Source organism: Piliocolobus tephrosceles, chromosome 11 (assembly GCF_002776525.5).
Source record: "Piliocolobus tephrosceles isolate RC106 chromosome 11, ASM277652v3, whole genome shotgun sequence".
Lineage (NCBI taxonomy): Eukaryota > Metazoa > Chordata > Mammalia > Primates > Cercopithecidae > Piliocolobus > Piliocolobus tephrosceles.
The window spans coordinates 52,906,989-52,933,515 of record NC_045444.1 but is presented as its reverse complement, the minus strand read 5'-3'; the positions used below and the strand labels follow the sequence as shown (position 1 = coordinate 52,933,515).

Below are 26,527 nucleotides of genomic sequence, written 5' to 3'. Positions count from 1 at the left end.
TATTTCAGTGATTTATGAAAGAAGCATATATTTTCTGAAGTTCTGGAATTTGGGCATAATTTGGTGGGATGTTCTTGTTTCAACTTCCTGTGACATTAGCTAGGATCACTCATTCAGGTACATTCAGCTGGCAGCTCAGCCAGGATGGAAATATCTAAGATGCCTACCAGTTCTCCAAGGCTTCTCTCCATGTGTTCTCTTATCATTCAGTACTTACAACCAGAGCTTATAAGGCAGCCGGATCCTAAGAGAAGCATTCATGTGGATACACCTCACTGTGTAAGCTGTTGTAAATCCTCTGCTAGTATCATGCTTGCTGATGTCTCATTGACCAAGGCAAGGCACACAGCCAAGACCAGATTCAGTGTTGGGCAGAATGATACAAGGTATTCATTCCTGGAGATGTGTGACATTGGAAGTCTCCAATGCAACAATCGGCGACACAGTAAGAGCCCCAAGTAGGTAGTTTTCTTTTACCAGAATGCCACTGCTGTTTATTGCTCATTATGTTTGGGTTCTCTGGAGGTGGGAAGAAAGACATTCTCTGACAATTTCCCCATAAGTTGATTTTGCTAATATTATTTGATTTCTCTTGGATTCTAGTTCTTATGGAATGATTGTTTCCTTTGCAGAGATATCTACCAAACCTCTTTTAAGAACAGGTTTTATTTTATTTTATTTTTTCCACATGTTAATCTAACTCTATTTAAAGTTAAATCCAGCCAGGCATGGTGGTTCACCCATGTAATCCCAGCACTTCAGCGAGATGGGTGGATCACCTAAGGTCAGGAGTTCGAGATCAGCCTGCCCAACATGGCGAAACCCCGTCTCTACTAAAAATACACACACACACACAAATTAGCTGGACATGGTGGTAGATGCCTATAATCCCAGCTACTCAGGAGACTGAGGCAGGAGAATGGCTTGAATTTGGTAGTCGGAGGTTGTAGTGAGCCAAGATGACACCACTGCACTCCAGCCTGGGCAACAGAGTAGGACTCTGTCTCAAAAAAAAAAAAAGTAAATCCTCTAACCAATGCTTGCCAACTTTAAAAATCACAATTATTTTCTTTTTTGTGATGAATTTACTGCTACTATTTTTTTTCTAAATATTATTTCCATCTTTTTCTGAGATTTGTGGTTGAAATAAGGTAAATATAAGTAAGCTCGGTCAAACATAAGTTGCTATAATGAGGAAATAAATTACTCTAGTTGGGTTCCATCTTTTAATTTTTCCTATTAGAACTAACAACTTCCCCTATTTTTAAAATTCCCACAAGTCACACCTGTTGGTATTTATGCCCTTCTGTATTTCTCACCTTGATTCCAGACTTGACTACCTGCTTGCCTTGGTCAATGGGGTATTAGCAACCATTATTCTAACAGAAGCATATTACGTGTAATCACACTGGGACTTGTGCTCTTGCAGTGCTCCTTCTTGAAATCAAGCAGCCATGCTATAAAGTGGCCCAGGCTATTCTGCTGGAGGGAGGTAACATGGAGAGACACCAGTGATGGGATACCTACTGAGAGGAAGGACGTGTCAAGGAAATCTGCCAGGATTTCAGTGAAATTCAGACACAGGAGTGACCCTAGCCAAGAGCATGTGGATTAGAAGATCTCGCCAAACTACAAAATCATAAGAAACTACAAAGTATGGTTTTAACCTGCTAAGTTTTGGAGGGTTTTGTTATGCAACAATAAATAACTAGAACATGCACAAAGAGGCCAGTCACCTTGGCTCATGCCTGTAAACCCAGCACTGTAGGAAGCTGAGGTGGGTGGATCACCTAGGAGTTCAAGACCAGCCTGGGGATCATGGCAAAACCCTGTCTAAAACAACAACAAACAAACAAACAGAATACACACACACAAAAATTAGCCAAGCATGGTGGTGCCTCTCTGTAGTCCCAGCTACTCAGGAGGCAGAGGTGGGAGGATCACTTGAGCCTGGGAGGTGGAGGTTGCAGTGGGCCACGATCATGCCACTACGTTCCAGCCTGGGCAACACAGCAAGACTCTGTCTCAAAAGATAAAATAAAATATTATAGAATAAAATAAAATAAAACATGCATAATGGGAAGCCCTACCCCCAGACAAACTAGACTACTCAAAGTTCTTAGAAATTCTTTTTCATTTTGTCTCTTCTGTGATTTACTCATGTTTTTACTTCCTTCTAAAGTGTAAAAGCCCCTCTGCCTATTGAAATCTTATACTTCCTTCAAGATAGTGAGATAATAAATATTGAGCAAAGTGATAAAGGTATCCTGTATTTCGAATATGTTTTGGCTTATATTTCTTTACTTCTGACCAAGCAGAAAATTCCTGCAGGATTTATGGTTGTCTCTATTTTCATTAACCAGTCAGAGCTACAACACTGTATTTATTATTTTAAGCCCAAGTGATTGTAAACTGTCGACATGCCAAGAAAATGGCTATTGTAGATGATTGAAACTGTTTCAGGAGTCCATTTTCTTCTTCAGCTGCCTAAGCCTTACTGTAAGTCAAAAATGGACCCAGTGATAATAATTTTAGCAACTGTTTATTGAATCCTTGCTATCCTGTGTTAAGGTGCATGTGTAACCTAAGTGTTTCCAGACCTCAGCATTCTATGTCTACCAAAGATGGTTATTATCTAGAAGTCACAATGTTATTCTTCTCCTATCCTGGTTCCACTTTTTTATACTTCTACTCACAAATTCACTTGGTGAAACAAATCTCCTGGTGTGATTTCCTCCCGTGAAAATGCCAATCTACACTAGGAATGTGGTCTCCTGGTGATCCGAAACTTGGGACTCCTTGGTTTGGAATATCAGAGCATTGCTGAGAAAAATAGTTTCTTGCCTAATTCATTGCCATGCTTTATTATCTGGGTCCTGAAACATGCTGGCTTGTACAGAGATTTTCATAGATGATGATGATGATGATCACGTTGATAATGGTAATAAATAATAAATACTTAGTGATCCTTGGACCACGCACTTTACTTTTTATCCACAGTTCTCATTAAATATACCAAGCCACCTCTGTGAGAGAAAACTATTATCATCACCAGTTCACATATGGAAACAGAAAGAAACGTTAAACTGCCCAAGATTAAGCAAGTTTTCAATGTCATCAATTTTTATTTGTCATTCCCAAAGCAGCACAGGAGGCACTTTCAACCTATCCCCAATTCTACCTTCCTTATTATATAACCAAAACTCCCCCCCTTTGTAAGAGAATATGATATGGAGGGAAGATACGGATATGGAGGGAAGGAGGATACAGAGGAGACATCTGCATTAAGAACATATGTTTCTAAGCTCAGACAAAAAATGACTCATCATACCTGTATTATCTTCCTATTCTAAACAAATAAAACATGTATGGTTATATTGTTAGCATTGTTCTTATTTTATAACCAAGGAAACTAACACTCAACAATGTTAAACAACCTCTTCAAGCTCACAAAAGTATCATGTGATTATGAGTGGAGTAATTAGGAGTGGAGACTGAGCTCATAATCAGTCTGTCATAACTCCTGGAGGACCTAAAGAAGTGAAATACAGAGAACACAGAGTCTGCATAAACTGGAAACTTCTAATATTTATTTAGAAGGAAACTTTATATCTCGTGCAACCAATTTAAACAGAGAGACTTACAGTATCTAAAGGTGTATGTGCAGACTTTCAATATATAGAAAGATAACCTGCAGAAATGAATGATTAACCTCTAAAATCAGCCAGCTGAAATGTATCTGTAAAAAAGTAATTTTGCATTTATGTTCCAACGTTGATTTCATAACTTCAGTCTTTCAGCAGGAAATGAGACAAATGCCCTCTCTTATTTTCCACCCCGTTACTTTTAAGTCCCTGCCCAGAAATAAATGCTGTCTTCATTTTCTTCAGTAAATGCCATCTTAGCTGTCACTTACTTTTTGCATTAAAATACTTCTAATCCAGGTAATGTTTGTGGTGTAAGAGGAACTGGCCTGCTTTTTATTGTATGTATCTTTAACAAATCTTAATGTTTCAAAATAAAAATTAGTGAAGAAGGAAATAAGATGAAAAAGAAGGTATTTACTGAACTTGATGTATTTATGAAGAAAGGCACATGGGTACATCTCATAATTATAAAATTGGGTTTTGTTTTGTTTGAATTTGCAAATGTTTGCTATGTTAATGCGTTTTATATAACATTGAATCCTAGAGCATATAGTCCAAGGGAAAAGAGAAAGTTTTATGCTATCCCTCTACAAAATGCATAATGGAGAGCAAAAAGATGAACACAGTTTAGTCTGAGATTAAGCTGTATTTTTATTATCAATTAACTACTTTTTTGGAGTTTGTTTTTACTTCAGTTATACTTTCTTATTCTAATACATTTATTTCATATACTAGGCTCATACTGCAAATCTTTTTATTTAGCTGGGTTTCTTAATATTAGGTAAACTATGCATATTCAGAAATGAAAATACACCACTGTTTTATGATTTTAGCCAGGAGGATGTTGTGGTCATTGACAAGAATGGCCTACACATCTGATCATCTCCAGCAATAAGATGTAAATTTTTCCACATTTATACCTATAGCCGAGGATTGTAGTTTATAATTTTATTAAATGAAATGACCTATATGATATCCTTGATGAAAAGCATCTTCTTAGAAAGAATTGCCTTCCTCATTAAAATAAACATGTAAAGGCTTCACTGTTTTACCCCTGGTAGGAAAATCACTAGGTAGAGAGAAGCAGTTGGGCTGAGTTACTCCATCTCAGTTACTCTTGATTTGTGATTCCTCTACCTTCACCTACTCTCCACTAACTTTTTTTCCCCCTACAGTTCTCATTTGAGCATGGCCTCAACAGAGCCTTTTTTCTTTGTGGTCTTTAGCACAGTGAAGAGAAAGGAGTTTACAAAGGTTTTACAAATTATTAAGTTATGATAAAAAGGACATAAGCATACAAACTATCTGAGGCTTAAATAGGTTTCTGATTCTACCGCAACTAGTTTACTTCAAGACCACAGATGCATGAGTGAGTCTAGCTGAGCTCAAACATCAGAAGAACCCTACAGCTAGCTTTGATCAAAATTCTAATCCATAGAATTGTGAGCTAAACAAATGGTTGTTATTTTAAGAACTAAGTTTTGGAGTGGTTTGTTATGCAACAAAAACTAGGTCATAGAACATGGTTCATAATAATCTATTGTAACCGGGAAAGATACTGTTACCGGGGGTCCTTGCTCCCAGAGCTCCCAAGATGGTGGCAGGCCGCTTCCAAAATGGCAGCTGGCGACTTCCAAGATGATGGCAAGCCTGGTGTTCTCTGACCTGGGGTTCTTGGCCTCACAGATTCCAAGGAATGGAATCTCGGGCCATGCGCTGAGTGTTATATCTCTATTAGAAGCTGTGGGTCACAGAAGAGAACCGTGGAACCCAGTGACTAGTGTTCAGCCCTATTAGGACAAACCCAGGCACTTAGCCGTGCAGGAACAATGCCAAGGCTTTAGCCCGAATGGGAGTGTCAGTGGGCGCCTCACTGGATGGGGAGCACAAGAGACATCCCGACGGATCCAGAGGGATGGCAGTCAGCCGGCGGGTCTGCGATGGCAGCAAACAGCAGTGGTGGACGACAAGTGAAAGCTCACCTCCAGCCCTAACAAACACGGACCAGAGCGCGCAGTTGCAAGATTTAATAGAGTGAAATAGCGTGGAAACAGAGCTCCCATAGAAAGCGAGGGGACCCAAAGAGGGTAGCCTTGCCCGCTGGAATGCCTGGGTTTATATCCCGGTCATTGTCCCTCCTGCTGTGCTCTCAGGCAACAGATGATTGGCTATTTCTTTACCTCCTGTTTTTGCCTAATCAGCATTTTAGTGAGCTCTCCTTACTATCTGAATGGTCAGGTGTGGGCTAAGTTGCAAGCCCTGTGTTTAAAGGTGGAAGCTGTCACCTTCCCAGCTAGGCTTAGGGATTCTTAGTCGGCCTAGGAAATCAAGCTAATCCTGTCTCTCAATACATTCCAATATCAGTATTATCTTTGAGCTTCTGTGAGTATATGAGTATGAGAGAGGAGAATTTTCAGTTGGCTCTAGTATACTGTGTGCCTGTCTCCCCAATTAAAGTTAACTTTAGTATTGCAAAGTAAATCAACACTTGACTAGAAACTGGCCCTGTTTCCTTTTCCTTTTTTATCGTAATTTTTTTTGGAGACTGAGTCTCACTCTGTTGCCCAGGCTGGAGTGCAGTGGTGTGATCTCAGCTCACTGCAACCTCAGCCTCCCAGCCTCAGATGATTCTCTTGCCCCAGCCTGCAGAGCAGCTGAGATTACAAGCGAACACCACCAAGCCCAGTTAATTTTTGTATTTTTAGTAGAGATGGGGTTGCACCATGTTGGCCAGGCTGGTCTCGAACTCCTGACCTCAAGTGATCCACCGGCCTCGGTCTCCCAAAATGCTGGGATTACAGGTGTGAGCCACCTCGCCCAGCCTCTGTTTCCTTTTGACCTCAGAACACGTGAACCACTGGGTCAATTTCATTATCTAATAGTTGTTTTGATAAAGTGTTCAGCAAAGATGCTTTCTATCAAGGAACAGAATGCTAATAATCAAAATCTTCACAGTATCTATTATTGTTTGCATGAAAAAACAACTATGTTGAAAAGAGAGATACAGTAAGGATAGTTCAATGTGCATTTTGCATTTTTAAGTTGAAATTGTGATTTAAAAATATGCTTGTGCATTTTGAAGGTTGTCAATACAAAATGTTTTGCTGGCTATCTAATCAAATATTAAAAGGTTTCACCATGATAGAATTTCAGTCTCTCAACTTTAACTGTGTTAAAGTTCCCCAATATATTAAAGTTTCCTAATATGTTTAGGAACATTTCCAAACAAAAATATAACACAGTTCTTGAACCATAATATAGATCATTTCACTGAAGTATGATTTCAGGGAACTATTAAAAATGTCACAATTTTTTTGCGTCTTCTTGCTCAGCCTACTCCTAGCCAAGAACATTCGATTCTCTCAAATTTTTAATTATCATGAACATGTCTTGAGCAATGCAATTTTGCTGATTGATATTTTGAGAATTAAGAGGAAAGTAAGATGTCAAAGGGCAGTAATTGGAAGTTACAAATTAAATGTTTAATGATCCTATTATCATACAGAATTACTTTGACTAAAACATGACAAATTATTAAAATTGGCATGAGGTACTACTACATAATGAAATAAGGAAGTATTTTGGGTACAAAACTTTTTTACTACATTGCATATAAAAATGAGATAATTATATCTATGGACAGAATGTACACTTAGTTTTCTGACACAGAGAAGTCATCATCCCATTTTCATTAGACATTTATGTCATAGTAAGCTCTGTGCAAGATGCTGACATACAGAGATTAATAAAAACAACCCATTGCATCCTGTCCTTATAAGGATTCGATTTTTAAAAAACATATCAAGAAGGGAAGAAACAATATCAAATGATGGATTGAAAGACAAGAGAACATTATAATTTTTCAAAGAAGAACTAAGTTATATATCAAATATACAACATATATCTACAAATAAACACATATGTAAACATAGGCATAGAAGAAAATATTCAAGCAAGTTTTAAATATTTCAATATATCCATGTCCCATTTAAGATATGGATTTGTCTAAATTACAGCTGTAGAGTAGGAGACATAATATAGAAAATATTTGGAAACTTCAAAAGATAATTCTATGGGCATTAGCATGATAATATTAACAAAATAATAACTGATGGAGATGGGAGGTAGAGACATGAGGGAGGGAGAATGCCATCAGGGTAGAAACATCATGAGCAGCCTCTGTGTCTGAGCCATGCATTAACTATACTGCTTGAACTGGGTGTTCCACATAGAATCTCAAGTGTTTAAATACATAGGCCAAGGCATTACCAACAGAAAGTGTGGTTTTATTTTTGGATGTCTACATCTACATACAACTTAATAAGCTTGAGTTTAACAGAGACATTTTATATCAGTTCTTTTAAGGAGACTAAGTCCTTCAAATACTTTTTTATCGCTGATAATCAGGTCATCTAGGTGTCAGACTAGAAACAGTGATTTTGTCTTTTGGGCCTCACAAAACAATGATCTTAATGTTTCCACTATCAATTATTTTTAAATGGCTTTTGGATCAGGGTTTACTTTGTTTTATAGTTGTGTATGTGCCTTCTCTGCATCAGTATAAATTTATTACAGTCTATCTGGACTGTAAGCAAATAAATCATCATTTTACAAATTTAAAAATATCATTATGTAGATCAATGGAAGAAAATTTGGGGTGTTTTAGTATCAAAAGTTATCTTGTGGATTAACTGATTCAAGTTAATCCCTTTGGATATTTGAATAGGACCTGATGTTGAGTAAACCGCTTACATAACACAGTGTATTAATGGTACAATAGCTGTCTTCATTTTGCATCCACCATGTCTACTATGCTATCAGGGCAATGCATTAAGTAAATGAAACATGAAAAATGAAGAGATTTTAATTGGATTAGATAGAATTTAGTTACCATCTTTCCCCTATTTAAAAAATTGCCAAGATTAAATTTCTACATAACAACAAACATTTAATATAAAATGACCTCTAAATATTAGTACTTTTATTGTAGAATGCCAATAACAATGACGTTGGGCTTGCATTTTCTTGGTTATGTAAAAAAAAAGAATAAGAATATTTAGTCTCCAAGGCTGTTTTGGGGATGAACTGTGGTATCACATTATACTGTAATTTATTTTTTCCCTACCAGAAACTAATGTCCTTGTGGATAGGGTCTTGCTTATCTTTTTTTCTGAAGTGACTTTATCTCCTTAACTTGTATAGTCACTCTAGTTTTCATTTCTTAGCAGTAAAATAATAACCCCAAAATGTGCTTAAACACTTGAAATGAAAAGAAATTTCATACCAAGTTCATATCAAATTGATGAGATTTCCTTATAGTAAGAAGGTGCTATAGGAACTTTTCAAGAAATGGATTTTAACTTGAAAGTTTAGTTTCATATTTAATGTCACCATTTGCTTCTTAAAGGCAAATTTACAGTTACAGAAATACTGTATAACTTACTGAATCATTCAGAGGGTTATCACTAAAAATTTCTTCAAATGTGCTTGACAAAATTTCCCCAAATAGCATATCTTTGTCTGCATATATTTTAAAAATATTTTATTATAACATGCTTAGACCAAAAAGGTAAATATAGATCATAATATGACATACCCATGTACTACACTAATTTATCTACGTGGTAACATTTTGCATATTGTCTTAAGGTTTCCTTTCAAAATGAATGAATTTCAAAAACATTGAGTGAAAGAAGCAAGTTGTAGGAGAGAATGTAGAGTATAATCATAATTCTCATTACATTACCTTTGTCACAATTATTACACATATCATTATATCAAAATTATACATAAATATTTGAAACTACAATAAAATAATTTATCTTTCTGATTGCGTTAACTGTCCATTTATTTGTTGAACACTATTATTTAAGTTACTTTTATTTATTTATTTATTTATTTATTTATTTATTTATTTATTTATTCATTCATTGAGACGGAGTCTCGCTCTGTCGCCCAGGCTGGAGTGCAGTGGCCGGATCTCAGCTCACTGCAAGCTCCGCCTCCCGGGTTTACGCCATTCTCCTGCCTCAGCCTCCTGAGTAGCTGGGACTACAGGCGCTCACCACCTCGCCCGGCTAATTTTTGTATTTTTTAATAGAGACGGGGTTTCACAGTATTAGCCAGGATGGTCTCAAACTCCTGACCTCGTGATCCGCCCGTCTCGGCCTCCCAAAGTGCTGGGATTACAGGCTTGAGCCACCGCGCCCGGCCTTCAAGTTACTTTTATAAGTACCACGCACAATGCAAAATGCATAATCTATGGTATCTATTATCGAAGAATTTACCATGAGTTAAAAGAGGTGACACACACTATAAATGGTAAGGCAGTTTAGAAGAATAGCTGCACAAAGACACAAACAAGTGTCTTACATGTTCTAAGACATGACGGATTGTTTCTGTCTAGTGTGAAGACACTACAGATGGCTTCGTGAAATTCTCACAGTAGCAGGTAGAAGAAGTGATATTTGGATTGGGATTTAAAGGAGTGCTGGGGAAGATGAAGGGGAATGAACAGTATGGAATACGGCTACAAAAGGGGTGAGCACTAGATATTTTCCATGAACAGACAGTAGTGCAGTTTTGTTCATGGATAGGGTGCATAAGAGGAATTTTGAGAATTTAGTGGGGATAAAAGCTTTGTGTATATATTGGGGAGGTTTGAATTCCAGGTAAATGATTTAAAGGCATTATGAGAAGCAATACAAAGTCACTTCAGTAGGCTCTGTGCATCTTCATTGAGCTGCTTCCTCTCTGCCCAACATGGCAGCAAGGGCAATTATTAAAAACAAAACAAAACAAAATAAAACAAAACAAAAAATGTGCCGGCAGTGCTCAATATTCATAGTGTTAGTACTGTTCCACTTACCTCTGATTGTTGCTATTTTTCCCATTTTCTGTTTCCTCCTCTGCTTATCCCTTCTCATTCTATTAATAACTGGGTTTTACCTGATCCTTGTCTTTGGTTCAATTCTCCCAGCTTTCCCTCCTTTTCTTTCCCTCCCCCTGGGGTGAAATTATCTATAGGGTGTGATCCTAGGACTTCTCTGCCCTTAGACTGCCATCCCTTGCCATGCCATCAGGTCTTGTGTATCTCCCATTCTAACAATTCTATGCCAAAACAGCCCTGATTTCCCATGAATGCAATTTTCATACTCTGGACTTGTGTATCACTTGGCTTTCATTTGGATAATGCAATGGATAAGCAATAGTGCTAACTGTATTTATATCACTTAAAATCCTTAAGTGTATTAATTAGAACCTATGTGTTCAAATATTTCATATCATTTAAATCCGATACAACCAAAGTAGTCTGGAGACACTGGTGAATTTAGATTAAATCACTGTTAAAATTTTACCTAAATCATTGGCTTATTCAGAGCTATATGTAACAGCTGAAAGGTAACGGCTTCTTTAAAACAGTAGGCGAGGTTTGTGGCAGTTACACTATTAGCAGACACCTTAAGAACTATAAGAAAGCAAAAGAATCAAGTAAATTGGCAACTGGCTTTCAAAGTGAATAGTATACTCTTCCACATGGGTAAGACAGATGCTGTTAAAATTTCAAGTGTTGAAGGGGAAGAAAAGTTCCATATCATCATAATGTACGGCAACTCAGCGAGCATTCAAAACTCATTGCTGAGATAGTTTTCCCCAGATCAAAGCCTGAGGGAATGAGAAATCTTAAATTCTTTATCTTGTAAATAGCAGCCGTAGCTAAAGCAAAACTAAAACTAAAACAACGATATTTGTTAGGGGCCCCCAGAAGGGAACTTTCTACTATACAGTTTTTATTACTACTTTTACTTTATTTCATACTACCATTTTTCATTTGTTTTCTCATTGCAGTTCTCTCTTCCTTTAGAATGAATTGGTACTTTGAAAGAATTGGCATTGCCCAAAAGATTTCCAGTAAAAATACTAGATAAAAAGACAAAAGTTAATTCAAACATTCTGCTTTTCTGGATTGTGGATGTGAAAAGGTAGTTTCTCTGCTGAGAATTTTCAATAGATGCACAAAAAGGTTATAAGCTCAGGATCTATGAAAATATTTCAATAGATTGTGAACTGAGGAAACAGTAAATTAATGTATGCTTTTCTTAATTATGTTTTGTTTTCTGGACAATGTCTCCGTTATTTGTAAATATAGACCTGTGAAACAAACAGATAAATAAAGCCACCAAGAAATACAAACTATTGTATTCTGTTTTGTTAAGACCTTATTTTTATAACACATAAATGAAGGATAACTAATATTTTTCATCAGTTATATATAGTACTGGCTTTCAATTGTTAGTAAACTAAATATGGACAAAATTTTAAAATAAAAGCAAATTTAAAAATCAAAAGGCATGTCACTTGCTGGCCTTAATGGTAGGGCTTGCACCAGACGAAAGCAGACACTGAGAACAAGTAAAGAACCCTGATTTAAAAAAAAAAAAAAAAAAAAAAAAGGCTTTTTGAACGCTTCCTAGAGCTTCCACAATCCAGAAGTAGAGAAGAAAAATGCCAGAGAGAAAAGTATCTCATTGAAATAAGCTCCAAAGTTTGTATACCACTTTCCCCCTCCAGGTATTTGCCTACTCTTAGGTTGGGACGAGAAGCCAAGAAGCTGGAAAGTGGGAGGAGCTAAAAGGGTGAAAGAGTTGTAGGGCTTTCATCAATTTTACAGTGCTGGGCAGGAAAGAAACGAAATCCAGAAACACCAAAACAGCCAGAATTTCACACCAAGATTCCGGGAAAAAGAATATAAACAGAAATGGGACTAGCACCCTTTTTCCGTTTTTGCATCATCGATTTTTCTTATTCTCAAGCTTTTGCTAGAAAGAAAAGTCTAAGAAGGTACTTAGAAAGGACTCAAAAGGAAGGCAAAGTTTGCTGAGGTCTTACAGTACTGAGGAGACAGTAATCAGATTTCAGGATCCACCAAGAAAGAGAAAACTGAAATCCCCCTTATGACAAGTTTATTCAATGATCTGACTGAGGCAATCTGCTGTCTTCTCCTGTGTCCTAAAGGATAAGGTGAATCTTCTTTGAATGAACATAGCATTATCCAGAAACTATGATTTTTCTAACAGAATGTCCAACATTCAATAAAATATAGAAGGCACACCAAGCAAAAGGACCAAGAGAAGGGGAAAAAAAAGAGAAAATAAAAATAGAAACAAAAGTGACCTTGATATTGGATTATTAGAATCATCAGATTGAAATTTAAAATAACTATTTTAATTGAAAATTCAAAAGAGAGCTGTGATCTCTATAAAGTTATCAAAGGGAAATTCGAGAACAGAACCACACATAAACTGAATTTAAGAACCAGCCAAGAGATTGTACAGTATTGAAGTTTTGCAGAACAAGCTTTGCAGAACAAGTAAAAAATAGATCAGTATAAAACAATCTAAGTGAAGCAGAGAATAAAAATCATGGATATGCAGAAGAATGGAATATGCATAAGAGATATATTGACCACAGTAGATGTATCTATTGCTTGTATAACTGATGCCCACTGTTACAGACTGAATGTTTCTGTCTTTCCAAAATTTATATTTTAAAACCTAATTCCCAATGTGATGGTATTTGGAGGTAGTTAGTTAGTTAATGTCTTTCAGAAATTTTGGTGTGGATAGTTGTAATATTAAGTAGTATTGTAGTTTTGACTCTATCATTGTGGTGCAATAATATTGAAGCGAGTTTGGTTTGATTATCTAGGATTAAGAAAGTTTAATTAACCTTCAAATTTATTAAACAAAAGAGTATTTTTAATGATGAATTTTTAAGTTTATACCTATGCACCCCTCCAAATTCGCTTTCTTCAACTGCCTTTGTTATTGTACTTTGAGGGAGTAATTATATTCACAATAGTTCAAAGCCATCTTGGCATAGCCAAAAACAAATCAACATAAATGCCTGGCAAACAAGAACTGACATGAGCCCTAAACAGGTGATAGAGCTATTCTGCAAATTGCTACTGTCAGCCCTGTCTTGTAATAAATATTATTGTCTAATAGGACAGATCTCATATTTTAAAAAAGGCTTCGTTACTTAGGAATTTTTTATCTTCCATATTTCTGAATAGTTTTATTGGCCCTCAAAATTATATCTGAAAATTTTATTTAGGTTGCATTAAATTTATAAATTAATTGCAGGTACCTGGCATTCATGCCATTCCAGAGCTGAAAATATGTCTCCATTTGTTCAGATTATCTTTCCACCCTTTATTAGGATTTTATAGTTTTTCCCATAGAAATCTTGTGTAATGTTATCTCAGTGAAGCTCATTATGCCTAACAGATGCTTTATAGATTTCTCTTTATAATGTGAACATCTTTTTAATCACATATTTTGTTATTGTTTATAGCTATCATAAAGGAACATTACTAATTTTTGTAAGTTGATTCTGTATGTAAAAATTTTCTTGAACTTTTAAATTAGTTGTATTAGTTTATTTGTTGATTCTCTGGAATTATGAGATTTTTTCATTTCCTTTCCAAATCTTACACTTCTGATTTACTTCCCTTTTCCCATAAGACCATTGACCTAAAACTCTAATACTATGTTAAACAGTAGTTAAGGCAGTGGATGTCCTTATTTTGTTTGTAATCTTAGATGAATTTCATTTAATATTCATCATTAAGTAGGGTATTTGCCTTAGTTTTTTTTGGTGAGTAGTGTTTTTAAAATTTACAAAATTTCTTTTTTTATTTTTCCTTTCAACTTTTATTTCATGTTCGAGGGGTACATAGGCAGGTTTATTACATGAATAAATTCCATGTTGCTGGGGTTTGGTGTATAAATGATTTTGTCACCCATGTAGTGAGCTCAGTACTAATAGGTAGTTTTTGGATCATAACCTCCTTTCACCTTCCACTCTCAGTTAGGCTCTAGTGTCTATTTAGTTTCCTTCTTTGTGTCCATGTGTAGTCCATGCTCAGCTGCCACTTTGAAATGAGAACATGCAGTATTTGGTTTGCTGTTCCCATGTTAATTCATTTAGAATAATGGCCTTAAGTTGCATCCATGGTGCTGTAAAGGACATTATTTCATTCCTTTTTTACGGCTGCACAGTATTCCAGGGTGTGTATGAACTACATTTTATTTATCCAGTCCACCACTGATGGGCATCTAGGTTGATTCCATGTCTTTGCTATTGTGAATAGTGCTGTGATGAGCATATGCATACATATTCTCTATAGTAGAATAATTTATATTCTTTTGGGTATACATCCAACATCCCTTCATATTAAAAATTCTTCACACCTTAGGCATCAAAGTGATATATCTAAAAATAATAACAGCCATCTATGACAAACACACAGTCAACATCATAGTGAATGGGCAATACCTTGAGACCTGGGGCCTGTTGAAGCACTAGAAAATCCCACATTCTCTGCCCAAAGGCTCCTAGAACTGATAAACAAGTTCAGCAAACTTTCAGGATACGAAACCAATGTACAAAAAATTAGTAGTATTTCTGTACACCAATAATGTCGAAACTGAGAGCTACATCATGAATGTAATTCCACACATAATAGCCACCAAAAGAATAAAATACCTAGGAATACAGATAACCAGGGAGGTGAAATGTCTCTACAACAAACACTGCTCAAAGAAATCAGAGATGACATATGCCTTTGGGTCTATACCCAACATCCTTTCATGTTAAAAACTCTCCACAAACTATGCATCAAAGTAACATACTTCAAAATAATAACAGCCATCTATGACAAACCCACAGTCAACATCATACTGAATATGCAACGACCAGGATTTCTGTAATGGGATTGTTGGGTTGAATGATAATTCTGTTTAAAGTTCTTTGAGAAATGTCCAAACTGCTTTCCACCTTTCCACAGTGGTTGAACTAATTTACCTTCTACCAGCAGTGTGTAAGTTTTGCATTTTCTCCACAACCTCGCCAACATGTATTTTGTGACTTTTTAATTACAGCCATTCTTACTGGTGTGGGATGGTATCTCATTGTGGTTTTGATTTGCATTTCTCTAAAGATTAATGGTGTTGAGCAGTTTTTCATATGCTTGTTAGCCACATGTATGTTTTCTTTTGAAAATTGTTCACATCCTTTGCCCATTTTTTTTTACTGTTCTTGTTTGGTTTTTGTTTGTTGTTTTAAGTTCCTTATAGATTCTGAATATTAGGCCTTTGTCAGATGCATAGATTGCAGATATTCTCTCCCATTCAATAAGTTGTCTGTTTACTCTGTCATAATAGTTTCTTCTGCTGTGCAGAACTCTTTAGTTTAATTAGTCCTATTTGTCAGTTTTTTTGTTTTCATTGCAATTGATTTTGGAGTCTTTGTCATAAAATGTTTGCTTAGGCCAATATCCAGAATGATATTTTCTAGGGTTTCTTCTAAGACTTCTTATAGTTTTAGGTTTTATGTTTAAGTCTTTAAGTCATCTTGAGTTAATGTTTTTGTATGGTGAAAGGAGGAGATCTAGTTTCAGTCTTGCATATGTCTAGCCAACTATCCCAGCACCACTGATTGTCCAGGAAATCCTTTTCCCATTGCTTATTTTTGTCAACTTTGTCCACGATCACATAGTTGTAGGTGTGCAGCTATATTTATAGCTTATCTAACATGTTCCATTGGTCCACCTGCCTGGTTTTTTTGTGTGTGTTTTTTATTTCTATTTTATTTATTTATTTATTTATTTATTTATTTATTTATTTATTTATTTATTTTTACCAGTACTATGCTGTTTTGATTACTGTAGCCATTCAGTATAGTTTGAAATCAGGAATTGCGATGCCTCTGGCTTTTTTTTTTCTTAGAATTTATTTGGGCATTTGGGTTCCTTTTTGATTTCATATGAATTTTGTAATAGACTTTTCTAATTCTGTGAAAAATGACATTGGTGGTTTGACAGGAATAGCATTGAATCTGTATATCACTTTGTGCCATATGGCTATTTTGATGATATTGATTCTTCCAATACATGAGCATGGAATATTTTTCCATTTGTTTGTGTAATCTCTGATTTTTTTGAGCAGTGTTCATTGTAGAGATCTTTCACCTCCCTGATTAGCTATATTCTAAGATACTTTATTCTTTTTGTGGTTATTATAAATAGAATTGCATTCTTGATATAGCTCTCAGCTTGGTGATTAGTGGTGTACAGAAATGCTACTAATTTTTGTACATTGATTTTGTATCCTGAAAGTTTACGGAAGTTTATCAGTTCTAAGAGCCTTTGGGCTGAGATTATGTGATTTTTCTGGACATAGAATCATATCATCTGTGATGAGAGATAGCTTGACTTCCTCTTTTCCTATTTAGATACCTTTAATCTATTTCCCTTGCCTGATTGCTCTAGGGAGGACTGCCAATGATATGTTGAACAGTAGTGGTGAGGGTGGGTATCCTTGTTTTGCTCCACTTCTCAAGGGGAATGCTTCCGGCTATTACCCATTCAGTAGGATGTTGACTGTTGGTTTGTATAGATGGCTCTTATTATTTTGAGGAAAGTTACTTTGATGTCTAGTTTGTGGAGAGTTTTTAACATGAAGCGTTGTTGAATTTTATCAAAAGTGTTTTCTGCATCTATTGAGACGATCATGTGGTTTTGTTTTAATTCTGTTTGTGTGATGAATCACATTTATAGATTTGCGTACGTTGAATCAGCCTGGCATCCCAGGGATAAAGACTACTTGATAGTGGTGGATCAACTTTTCGATGTGCTGCTGAATTTATTTTGATAGCACTTTGTTGAGGATTTTTGCATCTATGTTCATCAGGAATACTGGCCTGATGTTTTCTATTTTTTGTTATCTCTCTTCCTGTTTTTCATATCAGAATGATGATAGCATGATCAATGATGATAACGTTTGGAATAATATTCAGCATCGTAATACTGAATATTAATAGAACAAACATAATCAAAGAGCCCTTCCTTTTTGATTATTTGAAATAATTTCAGTGAACTTGCTACCAGTTCTTCTTTACATATCTGGTAGAATTTGGCTGTGAATCCGTCTGATCCAGGGATATTTTTGGTAGGTTTCTTTTATTAAGGATTCAGTTTCAGAACACATTATTCATCTGTTCAGGCATTCGCTTTCTTCCTGGTTCAATCGTGGGAGGTTGTATGTTTCCAAGACTTTATCTATTCATTCTAGGTTTTCTAGTTTGTGTGCACAGAAGTGTTCATAATTGTCTGTGAGGGTTTTCTGTAGTTCTGTGGGGTTGCTGGTAATGTCATCTTTGTCATTTATGATTGTTTATTTGAATCATCTATTTTTTCTTTATTAGTGTAGCTACTAGTCTATCAATCTTATTTACTCTTTCAAGGAACCAAATTTTGGTTTCACTGATCTTTTGTATGAAGGTGTATCTTTCTTCGTGTTCTCAATTTCATTCACTTTGGCTCTGATTTTGGTTATTTCTTTCCTCCTGTCACCTTTGAGGTTGGTTTGCTCTTGTTTTCCTAGTTCTTCTATGTGTGACTTCAGGTTTTTAATTTGAGATCTTTTTTACTTTTTGATGTAGGAATTTAGCACTATAAACTTTCCTCTTGACACTGCTTTAGGTGTATCTGAGAAATTCTGCTACATTATACCTTTGTTTTCATTAGTTTCAAGGAATTTCTTGATTTCTGCCTTCATTTCATACTTTACCTAAAATCATTCAGAAGCAGGTTGTTTAACTTCCATGTAATTGTATAATTTTGAGAAATTTTCTTGGTATTGATTTCTATGTTTATTGCACTGTGTTCAGAGAATGTGGGTCATATGATTTTGGTTGTTTTGAATTTGTCGAGAATTGCTTTATGGGCAAGCATGTGGTCAGTCTTAGAATATGTGCCACATTCAGAGGAGAAGAATGTATGCTCTGTTGTCACTGGATGTAATATTCTGTGGATGTCTGATAGGTCTATTTGGTCAAGTATCAAGCTTAGGTACTGGATGTCTTTGTTAGTTTTCTGCCTTAATAATCTGCCTAACACTGTCAGTGGGGTGTTGAAATATCCAATTATTATTGTATGTTTATCTAACTCTCTTCATAGGTCTCTACAAACTTGTTTTACAAATCTGGGTGCTCCAGTGTTGGGTGCACATATATTTAGGACAGTTAAGTCTTCTAGTTGAATTGAACCCTTCCTTATTGTATAATAGCCTTCTTTGTCCTTTTTGACCATTGTTGGTTTGAAGTCTGTTTTCTCTGAGATAAGAATGGCAACTCCTGTTCGTTTTTTCTTTGTTTGTTTGTTTTGTTTTCTATTTTCTTGCTAGATCTTTCTCCATCCCTTTACTTTGAGCCTACGGGTGTCATTGTATTTGATATGGGTCTTCATAAGGCAGCATATCTACGGGTGTCACTGTATTTGATATGGGTCTTCATAAGGCAGCATACAGTTGAATCTTGCTTCTTTATTCATCTTTTCACTCTGTGCCTTTTAAGTTGGGCATTTAGTCCATTTATGTTCAAGGATAGTATCAGTATAAGAGGATTTGATCCTGTCATCATGTTTGTTAGCTCTTTGTTATGTAGACTTGATTACAAAGTTGCTTAATAGTATCAGTAGGCTATGTACTTAAGTGTGTTTTTGTGGTGACAGGTAATGGTCTTTGGTTTCCATGTTTAGCACTCCCTTAAGGAACTGTTGTAAGGCAAGTCTGGTGATAATGAATTCCCTTATCACTTGTTTGTCTGTAAAGGATTTTATTTCTCCTTTGCTTATGAAGCTTAGTTTGGCTGGATATGAAATTCTTAGTTAGAATTTCTTTTCTATAAAGACGCTGAAGATAGACCCTCAATCTTTTCCATCTTGTAAAGTTTCTGCTGAAAGTTCTACTGTTAGCCTGATAGGGTTCCCTTAATATGTGACCTGCCCCTTCCCTCTCTAGCTTCTAGCTGCCTTTTACATTGCTGCTTTTGTATTGACTTTGGAGAATCTGATGACCATGTGCCTTTGTGATGGTATCTCATAGGGTTCCTTTTAATTTCCTGAATTTGCACGTCACCCTCTAATGTGGTTGGGGAAATTTTTGTGGACAATATTCTCAAATATGTTTTCCAAGTTGCACATGTGCTCTCTCTCTATTTCTCTCTCTCTCTGCCTCTGTCTTTCTGAGATTCCAAAGAATCGTAGGTTTGGTCTCTTTATATCATTCCTCATTTCTTGGAGATTTTGTTCATTTTTTAAAAGTTCTTTTCTCTTTATTTTGTCTGACTGAGTAGAATTAAAGAACTGGTCTTTAAGCTCTGAGATTCTTTCTTCAGAATGGTCTATTCTGCTGTTAATACTTCTGATTGTATAATGAAATTCTTGTAATTGGTTTTTCAACTCTAGGTCAGTTCACTTCTTAAAATGGCTATTTTGTCTTTCAGCTCTTGTATCATTTCATTAGATTCCTTAGGTTTCATGGATTGGGTTTCAACTCTCTCCTGAATCTTGATGAGCTTCATTGTTATCCAGATTCCGGATTCTACATCTGTCATTTCAGCCATTTCCATCTAGTTAAGAACCATTGTTGGGGAGTTAGTGTGGCCATTTGGAGGAAGGAGATACTCTAGCTTTTACAATTTCCAGAGTTCTTGAACTGGTTCTTTCTCATATGTGTGAGCTGATATTCCTTTAATGTTTGAAGTTGCTGTCTGGATGATTTCTGGGGGCCAAGGCTTAGCTCAGTGCTCCTAGCCTGCATGCTCTAACCCTGGAGGTCTGGGCCCAGGTTTATGGGCTTTTTCCTCTGGTTCCTTGAGGTTAAGCTCTTACTGCAATGGAGGGGCTGAAATGTTCCTGATCTGCTGGCAACAACACTGTGATGGAGGATACTGGCAAATGCACTTTGTTGGGGCAGCAGCAGGACAGTGGGCTGTCCCACATGTGTGGGCATGGACTGCGAGGTGGCAATGGAGTCTGTGCATACACCTTACAATTTGGCAGGGGGAGGCTGCAGGTGGGTGCACATTAGTGGGGGATGGTTGTGGGCAGGCATGTGCTGCTGGGGACCCACCCTGCAAAAGCTATCTGGCTATTTACCTAGGGTCTGCAGGTAAAAGAGCTATGGTGATGGCACTTGCTGGTGGCCATAGCCAGACAGGGACCCTGGTTGAGGGGTACTCAGATCAGCCTGGCCTTGTTCCACTGGCAAGATAGCCCTGCCTTGACCAACAAAGGCTAAAACCACTTAGAGAAGCATGCAAACCTTGGGGATGTATTCCCATGGCTGTGCTCCATTGCAACCATTCCCTGGCCAAATCCCCTAGACTCTGTGCAGGATGGATTCCTATCTCTGCCAACACTCTGGGCAGTTTTTCCTGCCAGCTCAAATGTCCCTAGGCATTGTGCGGTCTCCTGCAGCTGGGGTTCCTAAGATTTGTGGTAAGAGTGGACCACTTCCTGTCTATTTCACTCACCCCTTCCCCAGGATCTACTTGGGGTAAGGAATGAGTCCTTGTGCTTAGCAATTCCAGGCAGAGTGCCTAGTTTCAGAGTTCCTAGTTTCCTTCCCTTTCAGCCTGGGGTGTGCATTCTCCTGTTTATACTCAATGCCTTCTTTCTGAAGATCTGTTTGAAATGTGCTGGTCTTCTTGATGATCTGGTCTCATGGTGGGGGAAGCTCTTCCTGGCTGTATCTAGTAGGCCATCTTGGCTCCCTCAAATATTCCTTTCTATTTTGCTAAACTTTTGAAACATTAAATGGCAGGTGAACATTACAAAATGTTTCTAATATTATTATTAGAATCATGATAATCTCCTTTTAGTTTATTTTGTTGCAATACATAGTAATCCATATTATAGAGCAAACTGTACTTTGTATTTTTCGTTCACTTACTGATAGATAATTGTTTCTGACGTGACTATTACAAAGAGTGCTGCAATTAGCATGTATGTATATCGATTTTTTTGGCTCATTAGTGTCTAGTTCAAATTTGCCTATATGTGAAATTATTTGGTTAAGAGTTATAAATCTTCTCAATTAGAATACATGTTACCAAACTGCTTTTCAATATGTTTGTTACAATTTAAAATTAGCATATGTGCAAACTTATAAATTCCAATATATTATGAATATTTATCCTTTTTTCACCAACAGAGGAAAAGGGTACAAATTGGGTGACATTGTATAACACCTGCCAGAGTCTACTCTTGTCTATCAGCCTTGACTTTCACCACTTCAACTCCTATTTCCCACATTCTCTCCATACCACACTGTGTGTGTGAGAGAGAGAGACTGTGTATGTGTTTGTGTGTGTGTACTCTTTCATACTGCTCCATCTTCTCCTTTAACCACTTAGCTACAAGAATGACAAGGTATCCTTGACTCCCTCTAGAAAGACATGATTGTTCCTTTCTCTGTAACTTACTCTTGACCTGCCTCAAAATTATTGTTTCCTTGATCTTCTTTTCTCTTAACTCTGCATTCTTAGGTTCTCCATCTTTTTAACGTTTATGTTCACAGCAATGCCTAGCAGAGTGTCTGGCATGTAACAAATACTGTTGAATAAATGAGTGAGTAATTGAATAAATGAATAGATTAATAAAGGAAAATTAGCAGGCTTTATAAAGAAGAAAAATTGAATTAGTGAGAAAAATGTTTCTTTTTCACAATTTAACAGTAAGGTTGTTTCTTGCTACAGTTAAACTCATTGTGGTTCTTTAGAGTTGTCCCTATTTTATGACAAGTTCCTGTTCTACAGAGGGAAGGTGGCTATGTGTATGTATATATCTTCTAAATTGGAATTTTGTTAAGATCAAATCAAATAATACACCAAATTGTTCTTGGGAAAGTAGTAAATAGAATTGGTTCAAACAATTAACATTCTTATGCTGAAAAAAATGTAGAAAAACAGTTTGGCGGGTTCAGCTATTTTGCTTGTCAGTTATGAATAGGAATTTGATCACACAAATTAGTACATTTGATTTTTTTGTTTTTTAGTGATTTGACTAAAATAGTTTATTAAGTGGCCTCCCATGAACTCATTCTGTGTCTACAAACAACTGTAAACACAGTTCTCAAGCCCTAATCATTTCTTTAATCTTCTGAATTTCACAGAGTAGTCAAAGTTAAGACATTGATACTCATGAGGATCCTGACACTAACAGTTATCTTTAAGTCACTGAGATTACATTTCAGTATAAATATAGATAGGACTCTCTATTTAAAAATCAAATAATAAATACTTCTATTTATTATTTTAGGTTTACTATTTGTATAAGGGAAGCTACAAGAAAAGCAACATGGGGAATTTTCTAATTATTATATGTTATATCACTACTGGGGAAAAAAAAATCCCAGAACTGGCCGGGCGCGGTGGCTCAAGCCTGTAATCCCAGCACTTTGGGAGGCCGAGGCGGGTGGATCAGGAGGTCAGGAGATCGAGACCATCCTGGCTAACATGGTAAAACCCCGTCTCTACTAAAAAATACAAAAAACTAGCCGGGCGAGGTGGCGGGCGCCTGTAGTCCCAGCTACTCGGAAGGCTGAGGCAGGAGAATGGCATAAACCCGGGAGGCGGAGCTTACAGTGAGCTGAGATCCGGCCACTGCACTCCAGCCCGGGCCACAGAGCGAGACTCCGTCTCAAAAAAAAAAAAAAAAAAAATCCCAGAACTAAGCTTTCTCTGAGCTTTCTCTGGATAGAATTTCTACATGTCAATATGTAGGATAATGTTTGCATCCATACTTCATGGATTGTAATAATTATTTAATATATTACAATCTTTATGTGTATTAAAGAGAGCAAAATACCGAGAAAGCATATACTAAAAATTTTGTATTTAAATTTAAACAAAATGTACTTTATTGGTTTTCATGGCCTCTTTGAGCTTCATTTACAATTGGAAAAACTAACAGATTGGTGCAAAAGTAATATATAAATCAGAAAGTAACTTACATATAATCCCAAGTCAAGAAATTTGTTTTAAAAATAGCAACTTCGAGCTATGCATATAGCAAAGCAGTAAATTAAAATTTTTTATTCAAAAATGCACATAACTCCAAAGAAAAATATTCAAACATTATGTAGCTGACATCAATTATTTTAGATTTATTAAATAAAGACATGACTATTGAAAATATTTCTATATGAAAATTGAAACAGTTTAGCAAACTGTTTTTTCCTAATGTTGCAACTTTAGCTTTCATTTAGTACTGTTTGAATTTAAGTTTTCTTGCCTTTTTTCTGACATAAAAAAGATAAAGCTCACCGAAGGAAATTCTAAACTATAAGAAAATTATTAGAAAAAAGGAATTATCAATAATCCCAACATTTCAATATTAAAATTCTTAATATTCTAGTATAATTGCAAGTTTAGCCTATTGTAGTTGTTACTGATTTTCCTGTATTTTCATAGAATTAAGATAATTCTTTACATACAATCTTGTATTCTGATTACTTATTGATGTTTGTGATGTTTTCCTGTGTCTCTAATGTTTTATTTATTTATTTATTTATTTATTTATTTATATTTTAGTGCAAAGCTTTGATTTTATCTGTTTGATTTATTAAAAATATACCCTAGCCTGAGGGTCTCAGGGTATACATACAAAATACTTCAATTGGATTCAAATCAGCAGCAAAAATTTCCTGCTAAGAAGTTGAAATATCTTTTAAAACACACACACACATAAACACACACACACACACACACAACACAGATGAAAAAACCTCAAGCCAAAAAACTCACTTGATTTGAAATGCAGCAAAACTACAAAGATATAGGCCTAGTGACATTTCTTCAAGAATAGCAAGCTGACAGCTTGGTGACCCAGGAATGTGAGGGAGTTGCTAAACAGAACTGGCTTATGTGAGTTGAATATTTGTTCTGTGAACTTGTAATTTAAATATTTTAAGACTTGTTCTGTGGCTTAACACATGGTTCATCATTGAGAATGATCCATGTGTTGAAGAGAAGAATGTGTACTCTGCAGCCATTGTATGAAATTTTCTGTAAATATCTATAAGCTGCATTTGGTCTATAGTGCAGATTAAGTCCAATGTTTCTTTGTTGGTTTTCTGTCTGGGAGATCTGTCCAATGACAGATCTGAAAGTGGGCTGCTGAAGTCTCCAGCTATTATTGTATTGGGGTCTTGTATTAGTCTGTTTTCACATTTCTGATAAAGACATACGTGAGACTGGGAAGAAAAACATAGGTTTAATTGGGCTTAAATTTCCACATGACTGGGGAGGCCTCAGAATCATGGAGGAGGGTGAAAGGCCCTTCTTACATGGTGGTGGCAAGAGAGAATGAGGAAGAAGCAAAAGCAGAAACCCCTGATAAACCCATCAGATCTCATAAGATTTGTTCGCTATCATGAGAATATCACTGGAAAGACCAGCCCCATGATTCAATTACCTCACCCTGGGGCCCTTCCACAACACGTGGGAATTCTGCGAGATACAATTTAAGTTGAGATTTGGATGGGGACACAGCCAAACCGTATTATTCCATCCCTGCCTCCTCCAAATCTCATGTCCTCACATTTCAAAACCAATCATGCCTTCCCAACACTCCCCTGAAGTCTTAACTCATTTCAGCATTAACCCGAATGTACTCAGTCCAAAATCTTATCTGAGACAAGGCAAGTCCCTTCTGCCTATGAGTCTGTAAAATCAAAGCAAGCTAGTTACTCCCTAGATACAATGGGGGTACAGGTATTGGGTAAATACAGCCATTCCAAATGGGATAAATGGGCCAAAAAAGGGGTTACAGGGCCCGTGTAAGTCTGAAATCCAGTGGAGCAGTCAAATTTTAAAGCTCCAAAATGATCTCCTTTGATTCCAGGTCTCATATTCAGGTCATGCTGATGCAAGAGGTGGATTCCCATGGTCTTAGGGAGCTCTATCCCTGTGCTTTTGCAGGGTACATCCTTCCTCCTGGCTGCTTTCATGGGCTTGTGTTGAATGACTGCAGCTTTTCCAGGCACACGGTGCAAGCTGTCAGTGGATCTAACATTCTGGGGTCTGCAGGACAGTGCCCCTCTTCTCACAGCTCCACTAAGCAGTGCCTCAGTAGGGCCTCTGTGAGGGGGCTCCAACCTCGTATTTTCCTTCCACACTGCCCTAGCAGAGGTTCTCCATGAAGGCATTGCCCCTGCAGCAAAGTTTTGCCTGGGCATCTAGGTGTTTCCATACATTTTCTGAAATCTAGGCAGAGGTTGCCAAAACTCAATTCTTGACTTCTGTACACCCACAGGGTCAACACCATTTGGAAGCTGCCAAGCTTGGGGCTTCTACCCTCTGAAGCCACAGCCCAAGCTGTACGTTGGGCCCTTTCAGCCATGATTGGAGCAGCTGGGACACAGGGCATCAAGTCCATAGGCGGCACAAAGCACAGGGACCCTGGGTTAAACCCACAAAACCACTTTTTCTTCCTGGGCCTCCAGACCTGTGATGGGAGAGGCCACTATGAAGGTCCCTGACATGGCCTGGAGACATTTTCTCCATGGTCTTGGGGATTAACATGAGGCTCCGTGCTACTTATGCAAATTTCTGCAGCCAGCTTGAATTTCTCCACAGAAAATGGGTTTTTCTTTTCTATTATGTTGTCAGGCTGCACATTTTCCTGTTTTTTATGCTCTGCTTCCATTATAAAACTTAATGTCTTTAACAGCACACAAGTCACCTCCTGAACGCTTTGCTACTTAGAAATTTCTTCCACCAGATACCCTAAATCATCTCTCTCAAGTTCAAAGTTTCACAAATCCCTAGGCAGGGGAAAACGCCACCAGTCTCTTTGCTAAAACATAATAAGAGTCACCTTTGCTCCAGTTCCCAACAAGTTCCTTATCTCCATCTGAGACCAATTCAGCCTGGACCTTTTTGTCCAGATTGCTATCAGCATTTTTGACAAAGGCATTCAACAAGTCTCTAGGAAGTTCCAAAGTTTCCCACATTTTCCAGTCATTTTCTGA

The 26,527-nt window shown here is 36.8% G+C and overlaps 1 protein-coding gene across 6 annotated transcripts in view; it reads right to left on the bottom strand.

The window, feature by feature from the left end:
- The window catches only part of XIRP2 (xin actin binding repeat containing 2), a 351,802-nt gene that overhangs the window by 200,310 nt on the left and 124,965 nt on the right, over positions 1 to 26,527 (bottom strand). The gene's annotated exons all lie outside the window — the stretch shown is intronic.